Genomic DNA, 24,186 nt, shown 5'->3' with positions numbered 1-24,186 from the left:
GCTATGTCTCTTTATTTATACTGCTCCACTCAAAGCACATTCAAATATTCCAAGAATAACGGACTACACTCCCAAGCCCTGCCTAATTTCTGTCTTCCATTTGGAAGAGGTATCTGACACCAGTGCCTGTGGGTAACTGGGCCAAAAATGGATGCTGAACTGTTCAGACCCTCCCTTGGGTAAAAGCAGCTTTGTGTCATTAAAAAAAATTGAGAGTCACTGTCTCTAGGTTAGGATGAGGCCAGGTTACATGTTGCGAAGAGGACTAATCAGGATTTTATTTTATTGTTATTTATTTTTTTAATAATAAATTTATTTTTTATTGGTGTTCAATTTGCCAACATACAGAATAACACCCAGTGCTCATCCCGTCGAGTGCCCCCCTCAGTGCCTGCCACCCATTCACCCCCACCCCCCGCCCTCCTCCCATTCCACCACCCCTAGTTCGTTTCCCAGAGTTAGGAGTCTTTTATGTTCTGTCTCCCTTTCTGATATTTCCTACCCATTTATTCTCCCTTCCCCTCTATTCCCTTTCACTATTAGTTATATTCCCCAAATGAATGAGACTAATCAGGATTTTAAATTCTAGGTTAGTCTGGGCCTACTCCAAAATGCAGCTTACTGGCTGTGGAATGGTAAAACACTCAGAAAGGAAAGATCTGGGCATTGGGAAGATTCCAGGAAGAGATTGGTACTGTTAGAGAATGAGAAACAAGACACACACATTTTCTGCCCTTGTAAAAACACAAATAAATGAGTGAGATAATTCAGGTAGTGTTAACTGATATGAAGTAAAAAGAAAAAAAAAAGCTGTGATGAGAGAAAGTTTCCAGGGGAGTGCTCCTCTAGATTGGGTGATCAGAAAACGCCTCACAGAGATCTGAATGACAGGAGAAAGGCATCGCGTGGAGTTCTGGAGTTAGAGGATGCTGGATATAGAGCAAAACACAGATATGAGGACAAGCTTAGATTGTATGAAGAACATAAAGGAAGTCAATGTGCCTGGAAGATGGTGTGAGATGGGGATGAGATCTAAGAGCCAACCTGGGCCCAGAGCATATTTAGCCTATGTAGACCACGGTAAGGAGTTTAGGTTTTTCTCTATGTGAAATATTTGGAAGGTTTTAAGTACGATATACTATACTATTTTTTTAAAGATTTTATTTATTTACTCATGAGAGGCACAGAGAGAGACAGAGACAGAGACAAAGACACAAGCAGCAGGAGAAGCAGGCTCCACGCAGGGAGTCCGACACGGGACTCGATTCCGGGTCCCCAGGATCACACCCCCAGCGGAAGGTGGCGCTAAACCACTGAGCCACCAGGGCTGCCCTAATATACTATACTTTATATACATGTATACCTTATCTCTAATCTTCCCAACAATCTCAAAATGGATATTCTGCTCATTTTATAGAAGAAACTACAAGCAGAGTTAATATGTTGCACAAAGTAAGAGAACTCAGATAGCAGGGACTACCAGATCTATTGTCTACCCTACACCACTTCTATGCCTTGGTATCTGTGCCCCAGTTCCAACTGTTGCTTCACAAGATGATGGATGGGGGAGAAGCAAAAGTCCATAACATTTACAAAAGAGAAGATGAGTTAATGCATCTCTTTCCTGAAGTAGTCAGCTCTGGTAGGATTTTAGAAAACAAAAAAGCTGTTCTTAAGTAACTATTATTGTTAAGATACCCAGGATTGGGACCATAGTAGGTCCTTGAGTATTAAATGTACATCTTGTTAATTGTTGATTTTCCCTAATTTTTATTGTATATTTTTCTAAGCCCTGAGAAAAACAGAATAAAATGCTCCAAGAAAAGGAAGGTTAGGTAAGAAGTAATGCTAATCACTTCTAGAGGATTGTTTTTAGCTAGACCATACTTTTTTGCTCTTCCATGAAAGTGATCATGGTGCTAAAAAGAAAAAAAAGGAAGTCCAGATCTGCTGTCCATTATGACCTCCCTTGCCTGAGGATCATTCCTTTTTGTAAAGATTCAATCTCAATTAGCCAACATGTTGTTAGTTTCAGATGTATTGTTCAATAATTTATCAGTTACATATAACACTCTGAGGATCATTCCTGTATCAAGTCCCATAAGTATATGCATAGACAAATTTATTAGAAAATTGTATTAGAGAATTAAGGTCAAGAGATCAGGAAGGGGCATATTCTCTCTTGATGGAAGTTGAGAGATCTGCCTATGATTTCAGATAAGCCTCAAAGGAATTCCTTGGTATATATGACCTAATTAGGGAGAAAATAACACACTCTCAAGGCCAGGGTTTAGGGCTGTGGTAAATCACTTATGATGTATTCCTTTCCTCTAGATTTATGTGAATTAGGTTAAATTAACAGGAATGGCAAAGTCACAGAAGTGATGTTTAAGAGATATGAATAAAGGAGGATAGGGCTGCAGGAAAGTTTGAGGGATGATATACAAAGCCTTTGGATGTATTTTCTCATTTCTTTTCTATTTTTCTTCATTTGGTTAAGTCTGTCCAATCATGGGTACCTCCAGCCCCACTCAACTTTTATGACTCTGGTCATGAAGTAGGATTATTTAATTTTAGAACTGGAGTTAAGTATCCCTTCAAAGAGGGTAAATAGGAAAGTGGCTGATTCTGTACCATTCCCTGAGATAGGCATCCTCATAATTCTTTCTCTAGCAGGGGATTAGGAAGAGGCTTCTTAAGATTGTAAAACAAATTTGGCAGATGCAGATAAGACAATTGTACAACAGCCTTTCGCTGGTTGCTTGTTTAGTTCACTGAGTCTGGATTATCCAGGCTCTTGAATCCTCACACCAGCTCTAAGGGGTTTCTAAGTCAATCTCATTTACCAAAAGAAAAAAAAAGGCATTTTTAAAATTACTTTTTAAATACTTTATCCCAGGAATTTAGAAAGGTCCAAAGAAATTCCAAAGAATTTCTAGTGAAATTCTCATTAGTTTTCTGCCCTGATTTCTTTCTTTCTTCTTCCTTTCTTCCTTCCTTCCTTTCTTCTTTCTTTTCTCTTTTTCTTTTTCTTTCTTTCTTCTTTCTTTCTTTCTTTCTTTCTTTCTTTCTTCTTTCTTCTTCTTTTTCTTCTTCCTTTCTTCCTTTCTTTCTTTTTCTTTCTTCTTTCTTTCTTTCTTTCTTTCTTTCTTTCTTTCTTTCTTTCTTTCTCTCTTTCTCTCTCTCTTTCTCTTTCTTTCTTTCTTCCATGGGATGCCTAGGTGGCTCAGTAGTTGAGTGTCTGCCTTGGGCTCAGGGTGTGATCCCAGGGTCCTGGGATGGAGTCCTGCATTGGGCTCTCTGTGAATAGCCTGCTTCTCCCTCTTCCTGTGTCTCTCTCTCTGCGTCTCTCATGAATAAATAGATTATGAGTCTCTTACTTAATATAGTCTAATACAATCACTTTTACCACCTTCCCCAAGTGCTAATACCTTCAAACACTTCCAATTATACTTTTAACCTTTCTGACTCTGCTTTACTGTTCTTTTTTAAATTTTTTATTTATTTTATTTTATTATTTTTAAAGATTTTATTTATTTATTCATGAGAGGCACAGAGAGAGAGAAAGAGAGAGAGGCAGAGACACAGGCAGAGGGAGAGCAGACCCCACGCAGGGAGCCCAATGTGGGACTTGATCCCAGGACTCCAAGATCACGCCCTGATCAGAACAGAACCAAGGCAGGTGCTAAACCGCTGAGCCACCCAGGGATCCCCATGTTCTTTCTTTTTATTTTTTATAAGGATTTAATTATTTATTTTAGAGAGAGAGAGTGCACAATTGGGAGGGGTAGAGGAAGAGGGAGAAAGAATCTCTGGGAGACTCCACTCTGAGTGTGGAGCTCAATGCAGGGCTCCATCTCACAATCCTGAGATCACAACCTGAGCAAAAACCAAGAGTCAGATGCTTAACTGACTACTCCACCCAGATGCCCCCCCCCTCTGAAAACATAGACTCTCTAAGCAGGTTCCATTATTTTACAGTGGGAGGGGAAGAAATAAAAACATAAAATGGTCTTCCTTATAAATGCCAATGCAAAAATCATTAGTAAAATACTATCAAATAGAATTCATACATTGAAAAATATAGCATAACAAAGTGGGATTTATTCTAGGAATTCAACCATAGTTCAATATTAGGAATTCCATCAGTCTTAAAGCTTGCATCTTAGTGGGGAAATAATAAGGCATTTCACTAAGATCAAGAATAAGGCAGAGATACAGAATGCCTAGGATCTCTGCTACTATTTAAATTGTACTGGGAGTATTTGCTAATACATTTAAATGAGGGAAAATAGAAGAATAATAGTTGGAAACGAAGAAGTAAAACTATTTCTATTTGTAGATGATATGATGGTACATTTGGAAAGCCCTATTCTCTAAGACTAACTTCAAATATGTCAGTATGGTAGCAGAGTATTAAATTAACTTCCAAGAATTAATAGGCTTGATTTAGCAAATACAATAATTGGTTACTGGACTCCTCCATTAACAGCAGAAACAAAAAAATACTTAGAAATAACAAGTTAACTAGAAACAGAAGGTTTTATGAGAAAACTTTAAATTCAAAGATGCAAAAATAGACAAGCAAATTTAAATATATTTCTTATTATTGGATAGTAACACATTATTCTCCTTGAGTTAATTTATAAATTTAACGTAATGCAATAAAAATGCCCATTGCTTTTTCTTAAAAAGTATTTTTTTCTTTAAAAAAAATCTTTATTGTGAGAGAGATTCACAAGAAGTTGCAAAAATGGTACAGAGAGGTTTACCCAGTTTCCTCCATCAATTGTATTTTACATAATATCAAATTTGGGAAATTGATGTTGACACCATTTTTGGGCATATCTCTATGTCACTTTGTCACATACGTAGATTTGTGTAATTACCACTCCAGTCAAGATAAGGAACTGTTCCCTCACCACAAAGACCTCTCTCCTGCTACCCCCTTGTATTCCTACTCATCCTCCTCCATTAACCTTTAACCATTGGAAATCACTAATTTGTTTCCCATCTCCATAGTTTTGTTACTTTGAAATGCTATATATGGGGTTGATATGATCATGTGATTTTCTTCTTCAGCCTGCTAATATGGTGGATTACATTGACTTTTGAATATTGAACCATCTAAAAGTCTAAAAGTTGGGTCTGTCCCTGGGTTAAAGGTGCACAAGTGGTGAAGTAGGGTGGAATCCCAAGTGGGACAGTATGATCTCAGGATCCCAGGGTCACAAAAAGAATGAGGATGCCTGAGTTCCCAAGCATTGGTGCAGGGAATCTGGCTGGAAGCAGTGAGTCTAGGTGTTGGATTTCCACTTAGTGTTGCCATAGTAAGCCACTGCTGGTCAGATGACTGCTTTCTAGGAGGGCCCAGCAAAAGACAGAAGCAGGGCAAAACCTCCTTCACTCTCCAGGGAGGAATGGCACAGGTTCAAGATGTAGGAGTACACAAAATTTGGAGTCCTGAAACTCAGTCATGTGCCTGAGATAAAAATGCTCGATCACAGGTTGGGTGAATACAGAGTTAGGACAGAAACCAGGTTGATGAGTGACTGACTGCTTTTCTGTGAGGGCTCACTGAAGAGTGAGTAGTGCGAACTTTCAATTCTAGGATGAGATCTCAGGTGGATGACCTGTAATCCTGTCCATTGGTGCTGAAAGGCTTCAGAGAGCAAAACAGCACCATATAGTGCAATTCAGAGCCCTTTACACTGAGCCCAGCTCTCTGGCAACGGAGGCCCATTACCACCAGGATGAGGACACCTGTGAGATCCCTAAAGGACCAGCAGGAACAACTGTTTAGTACCAAGTTGACTTTTTAAAGAAACTGCAAAGCTTCAGCTCTTGGGGAAAACAGTATATAGCAACTGTGGTTTTAAAATTCTTTAGTCTTCCAGTATTATTTTTTTCAGCTATTTTCTTATTTTATCAATTTTTAATTTTAATTTTTATATATGTGTTATATACATATTATTTTTGGTTTCCTTTCATTACATTTTATTTTCTTTTTGTACATATGTAAGTTTTTCTTTCTTTCCTATTTTGGGATCTAGTTTCTATTAACAAGTAGACCAAATACACCTAGGATCTAGTTTTTTGTTTTGTTCTGCTTTGTTTTTTGTTTGATTTTTCTTTTTCCTTTTTCTGGTTTGTTTTGTTCTTTTTCCATTGTTGTTGTTGTTACTGTTGTCTTTTTCTCTTTCTTTCTTCTATTTTTCTAGACATAATAGCAGGATGGAGAAACCCCAAAAGAAAACAGGAGGGAGTACCCACTGCCAGGGATTTAATCAATATGGGTATAAATAAGATGTCAGAACTAGAATTCACAACAATGGTTATAAAGATGTAGCTGGGCTTGATAAAAGCATATAGGAGAGTAAAGAATTCCTTAATGCAGAAATAAAAGTCTCTAATCAGGCCAAAAATAAAAATGCTATTACAGAGATGCTCTAACGGTTAGGATAAAGGAAGCAGAAGAGAGAGTCAGGAATATAGATGACAAAATGATGGAGAATGAAGAATCTGAGAAAAAGAGAGGAAAACAACTACCAGATCATGAAGGCAGGATTTGAGAACTCAGGATTCCATAAAGTGAAATAATATTCAAATAATAGGGGTCCCAGAAGAGAAGGAGGAGAGAAGGAAGAGAGAATGAGTGGGACAGAAGTTTTATTTGAACAAATTATAATGGAGAACTTCCCTAATCTGGGGAAGGAAATAGGCATTCAAATCCAGGAGAGAACCCCCCTCAAAATCAATAAAAATAGATCAACATCGACATATAAGAGTGAAGCTTGCAAATTTCAAAGATGGGGAGAAAACCCTGAAAGCAGCTCAGGACAACAGGTCCTTAACCCACAAGGGTAGAAACAGAAGGTTGGCAGCAGACCTATCCACAGAGATCCAGCGAGACAAAAAGGACTGGCATGATACAGTCAACATGCTAAATGCAAAAAATATGCAGCCAAGAATACTTTATCCAACATGACTGTCATTCAGAATACAGAGTGGATAAAGAGTTTCCAGGACAAACAAGAACTAGAGGAATTTGTGAACACTAAACCAGCCCTACAAGAATTATTGAAGGGGAATTCTTTGAGTGAATAGAGAGCCCAAAAGTAACAAAGACCAGAAAGGAACAGAGATAATCTAGAGAAACAGCAACTTTACAGGTAATACAATGGCACTAACTTCATATCTTTCAATAATTACTCTGGATGTAAATGGATTAAATACTCCAATCAAAAGACATAGGGTATCAGAATGGATAAAAACACAAGACCCATGGTGATGCTGCTTACAAGAGACTCATTTTATAAGATTTTTTATTTTTTTATTCATGAGAGAGACAGAGCGAGAGCGAGAGAGAGACATAGACAGAGACAGAGACACAGGCAGAGGGAGAAGCAAGCTCCATGCAGGGAGCCTGACGTGGGACTTGATCCAGGATCTCCAGGATCACACCCTGGACTGGAGGCAACGCTAAACCGCTGAGCCACCAGGCTGCCCAGAGACCCATTTTGACCCAAAGACACTTCCAGATTGAAAGTGAGGGGGTGGAGAACAATTTATCATGACAATGGACATCCAAAGAAAGCTGGAGTAGCCATCCTTATGTCAGATAAAATAGATTTTAAACCAAAGACTGTAATGAGACATGAAGAAGAACACTATATCATAATAAAAGGGCCTGTCCAACAAGATCTAGTAATTGTAAATATTTATGCCCCTCACTTGGCAGCAGCCAATCATATAAACCAATTAATAACAAAATTAAAGAAACTCATAGGTAATAATGTAATAATAGTAGGGGATTTTAGCACCCTGCTCACAGCAATGGACAGATGATCTAAGCAGAGGATCAACAAGGACACAAGGGCTTTGAATGACATACTGGACAGGACGGACTTAACAGAAGAATTAATACCTATTTTTATGAAACTTTCAAAATATAGAAATGGAAGGACAACTTCTAAACTCATTCTATGAGGCCAGCATCACCCTTGTCCCAAAACCAGGCTAAGACCCCACCAAAAAGGGGAATATCAGGGACCAATATCCCTGATGAACATGGATGCAAAAATTCTCACCAAGATACTAGCCAAGAGGATCCAACAGTACATTAAAGTATTGTTTACCAGGACCACGTAGGATTTTTCACAGACCTGGATCAAATAATCCTAAATTTTTTATGGAACTAGAAAAGACCCCGAATAGCCAAAGGGATGTTGAAAGAGAAAACCAATGCCAGGGGCATCACAATGCTGGACTTCGAGCTGTATGACAAAGCTGTGATCAAGATGTGCCTATTTCTTGGGCACCATCAAGTGTGGTCCTGGCACAAAAACAGACACATAGATCAATGGAACAGGATAGAGAACCCAGAAATGGACTTCAACTCTATAGGCAACTAATAGTCAACAAAGCAGGAAAGAATATCCAATGGGAAAAGGACAGTCTCTTCCATAAATGATGTTGGGAATATTGGACAGCCACATGCAGAAGTATGAAACTGGACCATTCTCTTACACCACACACAAAGATACACTCAAAATGGATGAAAAGAATGAAACTGGACCATTCTCTTACACCACACACAAAGAGACACTCAAAATGGATGAAAGATCTAAATGTGAGACAGGGAATCATCAAAATCTTAGAGAAGAACACAGGCAACAAACTTTTTGACCTTAGGTGCAGCAACTTCTTGTAAGACACATCTCCAGAGGCAAAGGAAACAAAAGCAAAAATGAACTATTAGGATTTCATTAAGATAAAAAGCTTCAGGGATCCCTGGGTGGCGCAGCGGTTTAGCGCCTGCCTTTGGCCCAGGGCACGATCCTGGAGACCCGGGATCGAATCCCACGTCGGGCTCCCAGTGCATGGAGCCTGCTTCTCCCTCTGCCTGTGTCTCTGCCTCTCTCTCTCTCTCTCTCTCTCTCATTCTCTGTGTCTCAAATAAATAAATTAAAAATATTTAAAAAAAAAAGATAAAAAGCTTCAGCACAGCAAAGGAAAGAGTAGACAAAACCAAAAGAAAACCTACAGAATGGGAGAAGATAATTGCAAATGACTTATCAGTAAAGGGCTAGTACCCAAGATCTGTAAGGAACTTACCAAACTCAACACCCTCCACCCCCCCAAAAAAAAATTCCAGTCAAGAAATGGGCAGAAGAGGGATCCCTGGGTGGCGCAGCGGTTTGGCGCCTGCCTTTGGCCCAGGGTGCGATCCTGGAGACCCGGGATCGAATCCCACGTCGGGCTCCCGGTGCATGGAGCCTGCTTCTCCCTCTGCCTGTGTCTCTGCCTTTCTCTCTCTCTCTCTCTCTCTCTCTCTCACTCTCACTGTGTGCCTATCATAAAGAAAAAAAAAAAAAGAAATGGGCAGAAGACATGAATAGATATTTCTCCAATGAAGACCTACACATGGCCAACAAGCACATGAAAAACTGCTCCACATCACTTAGCATCAGGGAAATACAAATTAAAACTGCAATCAGATGCCAGTTCATACTGCTGAGAATGGCTAAAATTAACAAGACAAGAAACAACAAATGTTGAGGAGAATGTGGAGAAAGGGGAACCCTCTTGCACTGTTGGTGGGAATGCAAACTGGTGCAGCCACTCTGGAAAATAGTATGGAAGTTTCTCAAAAGATTAAAAATAGAGCTACCCTATGACCCAACAATTGCACTATAGGTATTTTTTCCAAAGGATACAGCATAGTGATTGGAAGGGGCACTGCATCTCAATGTTTGTAGCAGCAATATCTACAATGGCCAAAGTATGGAAAGGGCCCAGTTGTTCATGGAGAGATGACTGGATAAAGAAGAACTGGTGTATATAAACACAAAGGAATATGACTCAGCCATCCAAAAGAATGAAATCTTGCTATTTGCAAGGATGTGGATGCAACTAGAGGGTGTTATGCTAAGCAAAATAAGTCAGAGAAAGACACCTAACTTCTGATCTCATTCATGTGGAATTTAAGGAACAAAACAGATGAACATAGGGGAAGGGAAGGAAAAATAAAATAAGATAAAAACAGAGAGGGGAAAAAAAAACAGAGAGGGAAGTAAACCATAAGAGATTCTTAATTCTAGGGAACAAACTGAGGGGTGGTTGGTGGGGGGATTGGGTAACTGGGTGATGGGCATTAAGCAGGTCACTTGATGAAATGAGCACTGGGTGTTATATGCAACTGATGAATCACTGAATTCTACCTCTGAAACCTATAAAAATTCTGGATATAATCTAGATATTCTTCAACATATGGATCATTAAACAAATTGTGGTACCATGGAATACTACTCAGCAATAAAAAGGAACAAAGTGTTGATATACTCAATAATCTGGATATGTCTTCAGAGAATTACTGTGTGAAAAAAGAACTATTCCAAAGTTTACATACTGTGTGATTCCAAATACATGACAAAGTAGTGAAAAGGGGAACAGATGAGTAATACCAGATGAGGAGAAGGCAGGGCAGGAAGGAATTAGGTGTGGGTATAAAAGTGCAACATGAGGAATTTTTAAAAAGATTTTATTTATTTATTCATGAGAGAGAGAGAGGCAGAGACACAGGCAGAAGGAGAAGCAGGCTCCCTGCAGGGAGCCCGATGTGGGACTCAATCCCAGCACCCCAGAATCATGCCCTGAGCCGAAAGCAGATGCTCAACCACTGAGCCACCCAGGTGTCCCAACATGAGGGATTCTTGTGTTGATGGAAACATCCTGTACTGACATTGACTGCATGGGTGTCAATACTGTGGTTTTGATGTATGCCATAGTTTTACAGGATGAGAAAAGTGAAATTTCTCTGCTGTATTTCTACATGTACTGTGACTCTACAATTATCTCAAAATATAACATTTAATAATAAAAAACCCAAATGAATAATATTATGGCTTGGATTCTCTACAGGTAAAAAAGAGTTAATATAAAGGACAAGTTGGGATAATTGGCAACATTTAAATATTTACTGTATACATTAGAAAATTGTATTGTATCAATATTAAATTTCCAGATTTTGACAATTGCCCTTGCTTTATGTAAGAAAATTTCTTTGATCTTAGGAAATACTTTGGATTATCTAGGGGTGGTGAATCTTGATATGCAATTTCCTCTCAAATAGTTCAGCAAACAAAACAACACTGATGTAAAATATATACAGGGTGTGTGTGTGTGCGTGTGTGTACACAAGAGGGAAAAGCAACTGTACTGCAATGTTAATACTAAGTAAAGAGTATATGGGGTATTGTAATATTTTTGTAACTTCTCTGTTTATTTTCCAAATATAAAATATTTGATTTAAAGAGTCCTCCATTAAGGCAATAAATTGCCAGAGGATACAGAATAATTTAGGAAAGGTAATAGATGCTAACCAGTACTGTTTTAGTTCCACCCTGTCATCCATGCCAGGAAATTGAAACTTAAGAGTTCTGTTGACAGCTTCAATTTATCTCCACTCACTTCTTCTTAAGAGAATATGTTTGTTTACCCAAAGGAATTCTATGAGAGAGATTCAATCTATATACCTGAAAAGCAAATGTATAATTTGTTTTAGGAACCATGCAAAATAAAATAAAATTTAAAATAAAAAAGCACATCTTGATAAAATGCAGAGGAAAATAGACAAGTTGTGGAGAGAAAAAGAGCAAACCGGTCACCTGAAAATAGATGTGTTTGTGGACAAATGAGCTATGGAAAGAACTACCAATTATGTACTTTATTAGTCATTGATTTTTTTCCTTTTTCTTTTTTTAAAAAATTTATTCATGAGACACACACAGAGAGAGAGAGAGAGAGAGAGAGAGAGAGAGGCAGAGACACAGGCAGAGGGAGAAGCAAGCTCCATGCAGGGAGCCTGAAGTGGGACTGGATCCCGGATCTCCAGGATCAGACCCTGGGTTGAAGGCGGCGCTAAACTGCTGAGCCACCTGGGCTGCCCATTTTTCCTTTTTCTTAAAACACCACTTGCCCCTATCCCATGCAAAAAGTCCGTCCTTTTCCTAGAACAAAAATTAGCATCAGGTTCTATAAATTGTTCATCATTTTTGACAATTAACTTTTCTCTAAGGAGAATAACTAGATAATCCCATAAAGTCAGCCAAGCTTCTTCCTCTCTGACCAAATTTTTAGGCAGAATTTCAATTTTAGCACTTAGGTGTGGCTTTTTGTCTTGCACTTTAAATTAAAAAGGGAAAAGAGAACGAAATCCATTAGCAATTTTCAGTGACACTGTGCAAGCTACAGAAAATACTTCTCAGGGCCCAAACTTTATTTTGAAACCATTATTACTCAGGTTCAATTTAAACTCTTTCTTGCAGTATTTACCCCAAAGATACAGATGTGGTGAAACACGGGGACACCTGCACCCCAAAGTTCATTGCAGCAATGTCCACAATAGCCAAACTGTGGAAGAAGCCTCCATGTCCTTCCACAGATGAATAGATAAAAAGACGTGGTCTATGTATACAATGGAATATTACTCAGCCATCAGAAGAGATGAATACCCATCATTTGCTTCAAAATGGATAGAACTGGAAGGTATTATGCTGAGTGAAGTAAGTCAGTGGGAGAAGGTCAATCATATGGTTTCACTCATACGGGGAATATAAGAAATAGTGAAAGAGATTATAAGGGAAGGAGAGTAACTAAGTGGGAAAAATTAGAGGGAGACAAACCACGAGAGACTCCTAACTCTGGGAAACAAACAAAGGGTTGTGGAAGGTGAGGTGGGTGGGGGATGGGGTAATGGGTGATGGGCACTGAGGAGAGCACTTGATGGGATGAGCCCTGGGTGTTATATTATACGTTGGCAAATCAAACTTCAATAAAAAAAAATGAAAAAAAAAAAAACCCTCTTTCTTGCCTAGTTTTGAGAAATGTCAACCAGTGCGTTCAAAGAGCACCATCTTGTTAGATCTCACCACCCTAAGTTCTAAGGAGGAGTAAATAGTTGACTTCTTTCCCCCTTTTCCCACTGTCCCATGTCTGTCCTCTGCTGGCTCCTCAGAGTGGCAGCAGGACACAGCACAAAGACGTCGTCCTGGGCGCCACATCTCAGTGAACCTACAGCCATTGAGTTCACGATGCACGATTTTGTGATAATGAAAGACAAAATGTGACAAACGACTGTAAGGCGCATCCTAATTACCAGGATCCTAAAGTGTCAAAAAAAAAAAAAAAAAGACCCCTGTATTCTTGGACTTTCAGGCAAAGGGCAAGGACCGCAAGGACCGCAAGCACAGCACAGATCTTTATTTATTTTTTATTTTTTTATTTTTATAAATTTATTTTTTATTGGTGTTCAATTTGCCAGCATACAGAATAACACCCAGTGCTCATCCCGTCAAGTGCCCCCCTCAGCGCCCATCACCCAGTCCCCCCACCCCCGCCCTCCTCCCCTTCCACCACCCCTAGTTCATTTCCCAGAGTTAGGGGTCTTTATGTTCTGTCTCCCTTTCTGATATTTCCCACACATTTCTCCTCCCTTCCCCTCTATTCCCTTTCACTATTATCTATATTCCCCAAATGAATGAGACCATATAATGTTTGTCCTTCTCCGACTGACTTACTTCACTCAGCATAATACCCTCCAGGTCCATCCACGTCGAAGCAAATGGTGGGTATTGGTCGTTTCTAATGGCTGAGGAATATCCCATTGTATACATAGACCACATCCTCTTTATCCATCATCTTTCGATGGACACCGAGGCTCCTTCCACAGTCTGGCTGTTGTGGCCATTGCTGCTAGAAACATCGGGGGGCAGGTGTCCCGGCGTTTCACTGCATCTGCATCTCTGGGGTAAATCCCCAGCAGGGCAACCGCTGGGTCGCAGGGCAGGTCTATCTCTAGCTCTTCGAGGACCCTCAGCTTCCCAGAGTGGCTGCCCCAGGTCACGGTCCCACCAACAGCAGCACATCTTCCCAAGGGCACACGTGTGGCTCCCGGGGTCGCCTCAGCAGCCCCCCAGGACGGCGGTCGCCGGGTCCCCGAGCCCCCGGGGAGGGCGGGGCGTCCCGGGCGCGACGTGCCCCACACGCGGAGGCCGCCTGCGCAGCCCGCCTCTCGCTGAGTTTCGCTTTCGGTTCTGCGGGAAACGAAAGCTGCGCGGCCGCAGGGGGCGGGGCGGGGCGGGGCGGGCGGGGGCGCGGGCGCGGGCTCGAGCTGCGCCGGGAACGCAGGGCGCCGTCCGGCCGTGCGCTCCCAGCGGCGTCTTGGCGAGCTCGCTGCAGGCAAGAGCAGAGAAGGCTTTTTCGAGGCTCCCTAGCATCGAACTTCGCAGCGGACGTTTGGCTGTCTCGTGGAACTTGAGGCAAGTTGGGCGCTAAATTCTCATCCAGACAAGTCGTTAAAATTGTTCTGTAATTTGCCTTTTCCCTCTCAACAGTATACGATGGACCTCTTTTCATAGCAAAACATAGATACATCAACCTCATTTAGAAAAATTGGTACATGATACTTATTTAAACAATTCATAGACATTAGGTTGTTTCCAGTTTTTATTGGTATAGATGATGCAGCAGTGGATATCATTTTATGTACACATTCATGTGAATATACAAATATATTTGTGAAAAATTCCTAGAGGTGGAATTGCTCAGTCAGCGGGTGTATATATTGAGAAATTTGAAAGATTTTGTCAAAATGTGCAAATCAGAGTATTTTAATCTTGATCTTCCTCCAACCTCTTTGCCTTTTTTTTCCTGGAAGAGAACTAAATTTAGATCTATTGAAACATAAAACTTCATTCCATAACTCTTGAAAATATGGGTTTCAGAGTGTTGGAAAATTAAAGCAGTAGCTTTAACTGCATATTTTATAGCAGTGAGGTAGTTATACTTTGAAATTACTCCAGAAAAACAAAGCAGTTATTTTCTTAGTATTTTATTTAAAATTTTTAGAGGGGGGAAGGGGCATTGGAAGAGAGAGAGAAAATCTTAAGCGGGCTCCACCCTGAGTGCAGAGCCCAAGGGGGGGGGGGGGCTCAATCTCAGGACCCTGCAATCCTGACCTGAGCCAAGATCAAGACTCAGAGGCTTAACCAACTGAGCCACCTGGGTGCCCCTTAAATAAGACAAATGTTTAAAAACATTTCTTTATAGTGTTATGTGGTGGCAGAGTGAGGTGGGGAGGAGGTTTAGATCTAGATACCTAGGCTATCTAATGTGTTCATAGGAACAAAATAAGTAGGAGGGAGTAGGAGAGCAGTTCCATCTTGATTTATGGAGCACTATCAAAGAACTTTAAAAAAAGTTTTTTTTTTTCCTTTTTTCACTATTAATAATGTTGTGCTTTTGGCACTTTTACACAATGATGGGCTTGCAAAGGGGAAATACTTAACATGTACACAGCCTCAAAGAAGATAAATCCTAATGCCTTCCACATGAGTTGATTCTTTTGGAGAGAGTAGTCTCAAGATTCATTCCGTCTTATTTGGGATTTCATCTGGTGTGCTCTAAGCGGTGTACACAGCACATCACCACTACTCAAGAAGCAAAACACATGATTAAGGATAAGGCCTAAATTTGTTGTTGCCATGATGATTTGGATTTGGAAGACTGTGATATGGTTTGTATCATGTCATAGGCATGTTAATTTTGTTCCTTTTAGGCCATTTAAAGACAGTCAGTTTTCCTGACTGGAGAGCCTAGTTGTGGTGAAGAGCCCAGCCCAGGTAGAGACCCAGACCACTCAGTTTTCCTGCATCACATTTTTTTGATGTTTCTTGGAAGACTGATTGATTCTGTGGCCACAGTGATGGTGGACTTAGACCTGCTTCTATCATTCACATCTCCTACTTATTTTAAGGATAAAAATTTGAGGGAGGTTGGGGGCCAAATTAGTTTAGTTCTTTGAAACCAAAAAGCATTTAAAAAATAATGGACTGTATTTAGAGCAATTTGAGGTTCACAGCAAAGTTGAACAAAGTTGGGAGGTACAGAGTTCCCACAGATCATTCCCTCCCTCTGCCACATCGAGACCATTATTAACACCTGGCACCAGAGTGATACATTTGCTGCAATTAATGAGCCTACGGTGACACCATCATTATCACCAAAAGTTCATACTTTACAACATGGTTCACTCTTGGTGTCATATGGGTTTTGACAAATGTATAATGACGAGTATCTACCATTATAGTATCATACAGAATAATTTCACTGCCCTAAAAATCCTATGTTGGAGCAAACTTTTTGAGTCAGGGCTTGAGTTTAAAAATTCAGTTTCCTTGAAATAAAACCATCTTTTTTTCTCTGGTTGATGCTTCTTGCCACCTTCTTAGTTCAACCGCATGTTCTCTGATCACTCTGCCTTTCTCCAACCTTCTTAGACCTCTAGGTTTCATTTTCCTTCCTTTTGTAGCCACACCTACCTGTTTCCCCTCTATGATCAGCTCTGACGATTGCCCTTTTGGAATCTGACCTGCCAGCTTACCCAAATGATACTCTTCACTGGGTTTTACTGCTATATTGGGCTGACATAAATAGTTTTGAGGGCTTAGTGGAGTATAGAACAATGTCTCTGGAAAACACAGGCTGGTCCTGTTCTACTCTGTTTCATCAGATTTCCCTCAGTGTGGTCTTAGAATCCTATTTCTTGCTCAAGGAATTGCCAGCTGCCATCATTTCTTTCTTAGTTTAAACCCTTCAGGATGAGCCTTATAAGACTATGAGACTATTTTTTATTTATTTAATTTATTAAGGGACTATTTATTTTTTAATATTTTTTATTTTTTTAAAAGATTTTATTTATTCACGAGACACACACACACAGACACAGAGGCAGAGACACAGGCAGAGGGGGAAGCAGGCTCCCTGTGGGGAGCCCAATGCGGAATTTGATCCCAGGACTTCGGGGCTACATCCTGAGCTGGAGGCAGATGCTCAACCATTGAGCCACCTAGGCGTCCCTTTAATTTTTTTTTTGTTTTGAGTAATCTCTGCACCCAACATGAGGCTTGAATTTACAACCCCAAGGTCAGGAGTCCCATGCTCTACTGACTGAGCCAGCCAGGTGAAGAGACTATTAAGACTGCTTATGACTGTTGAAAATAAATGCCAAGTAAAAGAGGTCATAATCTGGGTCATTTAACTTGATTTATTAATATATGCCAATTATATGTTTAGGTGTTTTCCAATTTCAGATTTTCACGTTTGCTTTACATTTTGTAAAAGAATTAAGAAAAAGAAATTCTAACAATTCTTCTCATTCTTAACTTGTTAATTTTTTGGAATTTGGAATAGGAACACTATTGCCAAAAAGTTCCTTTAAGAGATATTAAATCTGTCCCCTAAATGAATTATTGCTTATTTTAAAATTGCATATTAATTAATTACAAGAAGTTTGGAAATTAAGAGAAATAATTTTTTAAAAATGATTTGTAATCCCACCAGTGAGAATCACTTTTAATGACATTTTTGGCATATTTCATCCAGGCTTTCCTCTCTCTCTTAGTTCTATTTATGTTTAAAAAATTAAGTTAATACCATGTGATTTTTTTAATAATTTCTTTTTTATTCAGTGAAATATTAGTCATTTTCCCATCTTTCTTAGTCTAAAATGATTTTAATGTCACTATAGTATTTCATTTTATTAGTGTGTCATAATTTACTTAACTTTTATTGTTGAATTTTTTTTTTCTTTTGGCCAATGTAAGTAGTGCTTTAGCTCTTAGATTTGAAAGCATCCTTTTATTTTTTTTGTCAGTTGACAACAACAAAAAAATCCCCCTTTGAAATATCATCTAATGTTAATTAAGGAGGAACAAAAAGATATTTAAAAGAACAGACAAAATGGTAATAGAGTGATTTCACTCTCCTAAATGCTGCTTTTCCTCATCAGTGTTTCATTTTATTTGTAAAACGCGTAAGGAAAATAGGCCATAAAAATGAATCTCTTAAATAGATCTTTATATGTATCTCTGATTATTTTTTATTTATTAAGTTTTTATTTTAATTCCAGTATAATTGACATAGTGTTTTATATTACTTTCAGGTGTACAATATAGTGATTCAGTAATTCCATACATCATCCACTGCTCATCACAAACAAGTGCACTCCTTAATCCCCATCACCTATTCCACCCATCAACTATTTTCTTAATCAGTATTAATTGGTACTCTTTCAGCTACAAGTAACAGGAAGCTTTTCCTTTCTTCCTTTTATTTTTTTAAGAGTTTATTTATATATGTTCATGAGAGACAGAGAAAGGCAGAGATATAGGCGGAGGGAGAAGCAGGCTCCCCGCAGGAAGTCTGATGTAGGTCTCAGTCCTGGGACTCTGGGATCACGTCCAGAGCCAAAAGCAGACGCTCAACCACTGAGCCACCCCGGTGCCCCAGAAAGCTTTTTCAAAGTAATTTTATTTTATTTTTAAAGTTTTTGTTTATTTATTCATGAGAGACAGAGGCAGAACATAGGCCAAGAGAGAAGCACACTCCAGGGAGCCCGATGTGGAACTCTATCCCAAGACTACAGGATTATTCTCTGGGCTGAAGGCAACCACTGAGCTGCCCAGGCTTCCCGCAAAGCAATTTTAAAAACAGCTGAGGAGGGGCACCTGGTGGCTGAGTCAGTTAAGTGTTTGCCTTCAGCTCAAATCATGACCCTGGGGTCCTGAGATCGAGTCCTGGGTCAGGCTCCTTGCTCAGTGGGGAGTCTGCTGCTTCTTCTCCCTTTGGCCCTCCCCCTGCTTGTGTTGAAGTGTTCTTTCTCTCAAATGAATGAATTAATGAATGAATTAATGAATGAATAAAATGTTAACAAAACAAAAACCAAATCAGCAGAGAGCCTGAGTGGAGAAATTTGGTGGGGGGGCAGCTTGAGGGCTTCTCTTGGCCTCAGAATTCTGTCTCAGATTCTTTCCCATCTCTTGGTTCTGTTTCCTGTTAGTGGCTCTTCTTTGGCTGGTGGATTTTCTTTCTTTTGTAGGAAGGATGATCTGATTTATGTTTTCCCAGCTCAGAATGCCATCTGACAAGTCTAAGGGTTGATGATGATCAGCTCTGATTAGATCACATGACCATTGCTAAAACAGCCACTCAGGACACCATGAGGGCAGACCTGGATCATATTTGAGCCAGAGAGTGGGTGTGAGCAGTTGGGATGAGCTCTACCTAATCATCAAAGTATGAAAATGGAGATATTTTTTATTTTTATTTTTATTTTTTTATATGATAAATGTATTTTTTATTGGTGTTCAGTTTGCCCACATACAGAATAACACCCAGTGCTCATCCCCTCAAGTGCCCCCCTCAGTGCCCATCACCCATTCACCCCCACCCCCCACCCTCCTCCCCTTCCACCACCCCTAGTTCGTTTCCCAGAGTTAGGAGTCTTTATGTTCTGTCTCCCTTTTGGATATTTCCCACACATTTCTTCTCCCTTCCCTTATATTCCTTTTCACTATTATTTATATTCCCCAAATGAATGAGAACATATAATGTTTGTCCTTCTCCGATTGACTTACTTCACTCAGCATAATACCCTCCAGTTCCATCCACGTTGAAGCAAATGGTGGGTATTTGTCGTTTCTAATGGCTGAGGAATATTCCATTGTATACATAAACCACATCTTCTTTATCCATTCATCTTTTTTTTTTTTAAAAGAAAAGGTGATTTTGCTACCTAAAGGCGGGGCAGTGGGCTGGCAGAAATGACAGGTGTTGACTGATCATTGTTGAGGTTGTAATACATGTTGCCAAATTTGTGTCAAGGCTGGCTGTAGCAGCTTTTACTCCCAATGGCAGAGTGTGGAATACTTGTAAAATGGGTAAGTATGGAAAGTTGGTTGGTACCGCTAGACCTGCATCCAAAAGCTTTGTATCTTCCATATCTTTACAAATAAGCAACATGAGGTTTTCACTAATGACTTCCTTAAATGCAAGTAAAACAACCAGGAAATCATGCACTTTTAGAGAAACTAACACAGAACAATTTTCATGTAACTAATTAAAAGGTTGTCATCTGGCATTGAATCCTGTATGTCACTGGTCAACCCTTGACATCCTAAGCTTCTTTAGTACTTGCTGTCTAGAACATTTTCTAAAGCTTTAAGGCATATGTACATAGCCAGAAATCTTGTCGAACTGCAGATTCAATTCCATAGGCCTGAGTGGGGACTAACAAATGCTTTTTAATAGACTGCCAGAAAATGCTGATGTTGCTGGTCCGGAGACCTGCTTTTCTTTTCTCTTTAAAAAAATTTTAATTTAAATTCAATTTAGGGGAATCCCTGGGTGGCTTGGCAGTTTGGTGCCTGCCTTCGGCCCAGGGCGTGATCCTGGAGTCCCACATTGGGCTCCCTGCATGGAGCCTGCTTCTCCCTTTGCCTGTGTTTCTGTCTCTCTCTCTCTCTCTCTCTCTCTCTGTCTCTCATGAATAAATAGATAAATAAAAAATCTTTAAAAAATGAATTCAATTTAGTTAACAAATACTATATAATTAGTTTCAGTGGTAGAGGTTAGTGATTCATCAGTTGCTTATAACATCCAATGTTCATTACATTAAGTGCCCTCCTAATGCCTATGACCCAATTACCCCATCCTCCCCCACCTCCCCTCCAGCAGCCCTCAGTTTGTTTCCTATAGTTAAGAGTCTCTCATGTTTTTTTTCCCTTTCTGTTTTTATCTTATTTTTCCTTCCCTTCCCCAATGTTCATTTGTTCTATTTCTTAAATTCCACATATGAGTGAAATCAGATGGTATTTGTCTTTCTCTGACTGACTTATTTTGCTTAGCATAATACCCTCTAGTTCTATCCATGTTGATGTAAATGGTAAGTATTCATTTTTAGTGGCTGAGTAATATTCCATTATATATCTATATATCTATTTCTATTTCTATTTCTATATCATCTATCTCACTTCTTCTTTTTCCAGTCATCTGTTGATGGATATTTCAGCTCTTCCCATAGTTTGGCCATTGTAGACATTGTTGCTATAAACATTGTGGTGCATATGCACCTTCAAATCAATGTTTGTATCCTTTGGATAAATACCCAGTAGTACAATTGCTGGGTCAGAGGGTAGCTCTATTTTTAACTTTTTGAGGAACCTCCACACTGTTTTTCCAGAGTGGCTGCACCAGTTTGCATTCTCACCAACAGTGTAAGACGGTTCCCCTTCACATCCTTACCAACATCTGTTGTTTCCAGAGTTGTTCACTTTAGCTGTTCTGAGAGGCCTGAGGGGTATCTCACTGTGGTTTTGATATGTATTTCTCTGATGGGAAGTGATACGGAGCATTTTTCATGTGTCTGTTGGCCATGTGTAGGTCTGCTCTGGAGAAATATCTGTCCAGGTCTTCTGCCCATTTCTTGACTGTAATTTTTGTTTTTTGGGTGTTGAGTTTGATAAGTTCTTTATAGATTTTGGATACTAGCCCTTTGTCTGATTTGTCACTTGCAAATATCTTCTCCCATTCTGTAGGTTGCCTTTTAGTTTTTTCACCTGTTTCCTTTGTTGTGCTGAAGCTTTTTATCTTGACGAAGTCCCAATAGTTCATTTTTCCTTTTGTTTTTCTTGCCTTTAGACACATCTTCCAAAAAGTTGCTGCAGCTGAGGTCAAAAAGGTTGTTTCCTGTGTTCTCCTGTACGATTTTGATGGATTTCTATTTTACATTTAGATCTTTCATCCATTTTAAGTTTATTTTTGTGTATGGTGTAAGAAAGTGGTCCAGTTTCATTCTTCTGCATGTTGCCGTCCACTTTTCCCAACACCATTAGTTGAAGAGACTTTTTTTCCATTGGACATTCTTTCCTTCTCTGTTGAATATTACTTGACTATAGAGTTGAGGGTCCATTTCTGGGTTCTCTATTCTGTTTCATTGATCTATGTGTATGTGTTTGTGCCAGTACCACACTGTCTTGATGACCACAGCCTTGTAAAGTAGCTATATTATGATATGATATGATGTGATATGAGAACATTGTGATACCCAGGTTTGGTATTCTTTCTCACCATCGCTCTGGCTATTTGGAATCTTTTCTGGTTCTAAACAAATCTTAAGATTATTTGTGAAGGAAGCTCATGGTATTTTTTTTAAAGATTTATTTATTTATTTATTTATTTATTTATTTATTTATGATAGACATAGAGAGAGAGAGAGAGGCAGAGACACAGGAGGAGGGAGAAGCAGGCTCCATGCTGGGAGCCCGATGCAGGACTCGATCCTGGGACTCCAGGATCGCGCCCTGGGCCAAAGGCAGGCGCTAAACCGCTGAAGCTCATGGTATTTTGATAGGGATTGCATTGAATGTGTAAATTGCTCTGGGTAGCATAGACATTTTCACAATATTTATTCTTCCAATCCGTGAGCATAAAGTGTTTTCCATTTCTTTGTATCTTCAATTTATTTCATAAGCTTTTTGTAGTTTTTAGAGTATAGATCCTTTACCTCTTTGGTTAGGTTTATTCCTGGGTGTCTTACAGATTTTGGCACAATTGAAAATGGGATCGATTCCTTAATTTCTCTTTCTTTAGCCTCATTGTTAGTGTACAGAAATGCAATTGATTTCTGTGCTTTGATTTTATATCCTGCCACATTGCTGAATTGCTGTAAGAGTTCTAGCAATTTTAGGGTAGAGTCTTTTGGGTTCTCCATACACAGCATCTTGTCACCTCTGAAGAGTCAGAGTTTAACTTCTTCTTTGCCATTTGGACATACCGTTTATTGCTTTTTGTTGTCTGACGCTGAGGAAGGACTTCTAGTACTATGTTGAACAACAGTGGTGAGAGTGCACATCCCTGTTGTGTTCCTGACCTTAGGGAAAAAGGTCTCAGTTTTTCCCTATTGAGAATGATACTCGCTGTGGGCTTTTCATATGGCTTTTAAGGTATTGAGGTATGTTCTCTCTATCCCTACACTTTGAAGAGTTTTTCATCAGGAATGGATGCTATATTTGTCAAATGCTTTTTCTGCATCGAGAGGATTATATGGTTCTTGTCTTCTATTAATGTGATCTATCATATTGATTGATTTGTGAATTTTGAACCACTTTTGCAATCCAGAAATAAATCCCACTTGGTCTTGGTGAATAATCCTTTTAATGTACTGTTGGATCCTATTGGCTAATATCTTGGTGAGTATATATATATATTTTTTTAATAATAAATTTATTTTTTTATTGGTGTTCAGTTTGTCAACATACAGAATAACACCCAGTGCTCATTCCGTCAAGTGCCCCCCTCAGTGCCCGTCACCCATTCACCCCCACCCCCCACCTCCTCCCCATCCACCACCCCTAGTTTGTTTCCCAGAGTTAGGAGTCTTTATGTTCTGTCTTCCTTTCTGATATTTCCTACCCATTTCTTCTCCCTTCCCTTCTATTCCCTTTCACTATTATTTATATTCCCCAAATGAATGAGACCATATAATGTTTGTCCTTCTCCGATTGACTTATTTCACTCAGCATAATACCCCCCAGTTCCATCCACGTTGAAGCAAATGGTGGGTATTTGTCATTTCTAATGGCTGAGTAGTATTCCATTGTATACATAAACCACATCTTCTTTATCCATTTTTCTTTCGATGGACACCGAGGCTCCTTCCAGTTTGGTTATTGTGGACATTGCTGCTATGAACATCGGGGTGCAGGTGTCCTGGCGTTTCATTACATCTGTATCTTTGGGGTAAATCCCCAACAGTGCAATTGCTGGGTCGTAGAGCAGGTCTATTTTTAACATTTTGAGGAACCTCCACACAGTTTTCCAGAGTGGCTGCACCATTTCACATTCCCACCAACAGTGTAAGAGGGTTCCCTTTTCTCCGCATCCTCTTCTTGGTGAGTATTTTGACATCCATGTTAATCAGGGACATTGGTATCTAATTTTCCTTTTTGATAGGGTCTTTTAAAAAATTTATTTATTCATGAGAGACATAGAGAGAGAGGCAGAGACACAGGCAGAGGGAGAAGCAGACTCCCTGCAGGGAGCCCGAAATGGGACTTGATCCTGGGTCCCCAGGATCCCACCCTGGGCCAAAGGTGGCGACACTAAACCGCTGAGTCACCAAGGCTGCCTTTGATAGGGTTTATTTATTTATTTATTTATTTATTTATTTATTTATTTATTATTTTTAAGTTGGCTTTGCTTTTATTTTATTTTTTTTTATAAATGTATTTTTTATTGGTGTTCAATTTGCCAACATATAGAATAACACCCAGTGTTCATCCCGTC

The 24,186-nt window shown here is 39.5% G+C and overlaps 1 protein-coding gene across 6 annotated transcripts in view; it reads left to right on the top strand.

Annotated features, from left to right (window-relative positions):
* The first annotated feature begins 14,156 nt into the window (after positions 1-14,156).
* Positions 14,157-24,186, top strand: part of USP18 (ubiquitin specific peptidase 18) — a 75,731-nt gene continuing 65,701 nt past the window's right edge. For all 6 annotated transcript variants that reach the window (XM_038576198.1, XM_038576196.1, XM_038576201.1 and 3 more), the window contains exon 1: positions 14,157-14,321. The gene's annotated coding sequence lies outside the window, so the exon portion shown is untranslated. The remainder of the gene's footprint in view (positions 14,322-24,186) is intronic.

Source organism: Canis lupus, chromosome 27, assembly GCF_011100685.1.
Source record: "Canis lupus familiaris isolate Mischka breed German Shepherd chromosome 27, alternate assembly UU_Cfam_GSD_1.0, whole genome shotgun sequence".
NCBI lineage: Eukaryota > Metazoa > Chordata > Mammalia > Carnivora > Canidae > Canis > Canis lupus.
The sequence above is the reverse complement of the archived record's forward strand: the minus strand, read 5'-3'. Positions and strand labels throughout refer to the sequence as shown.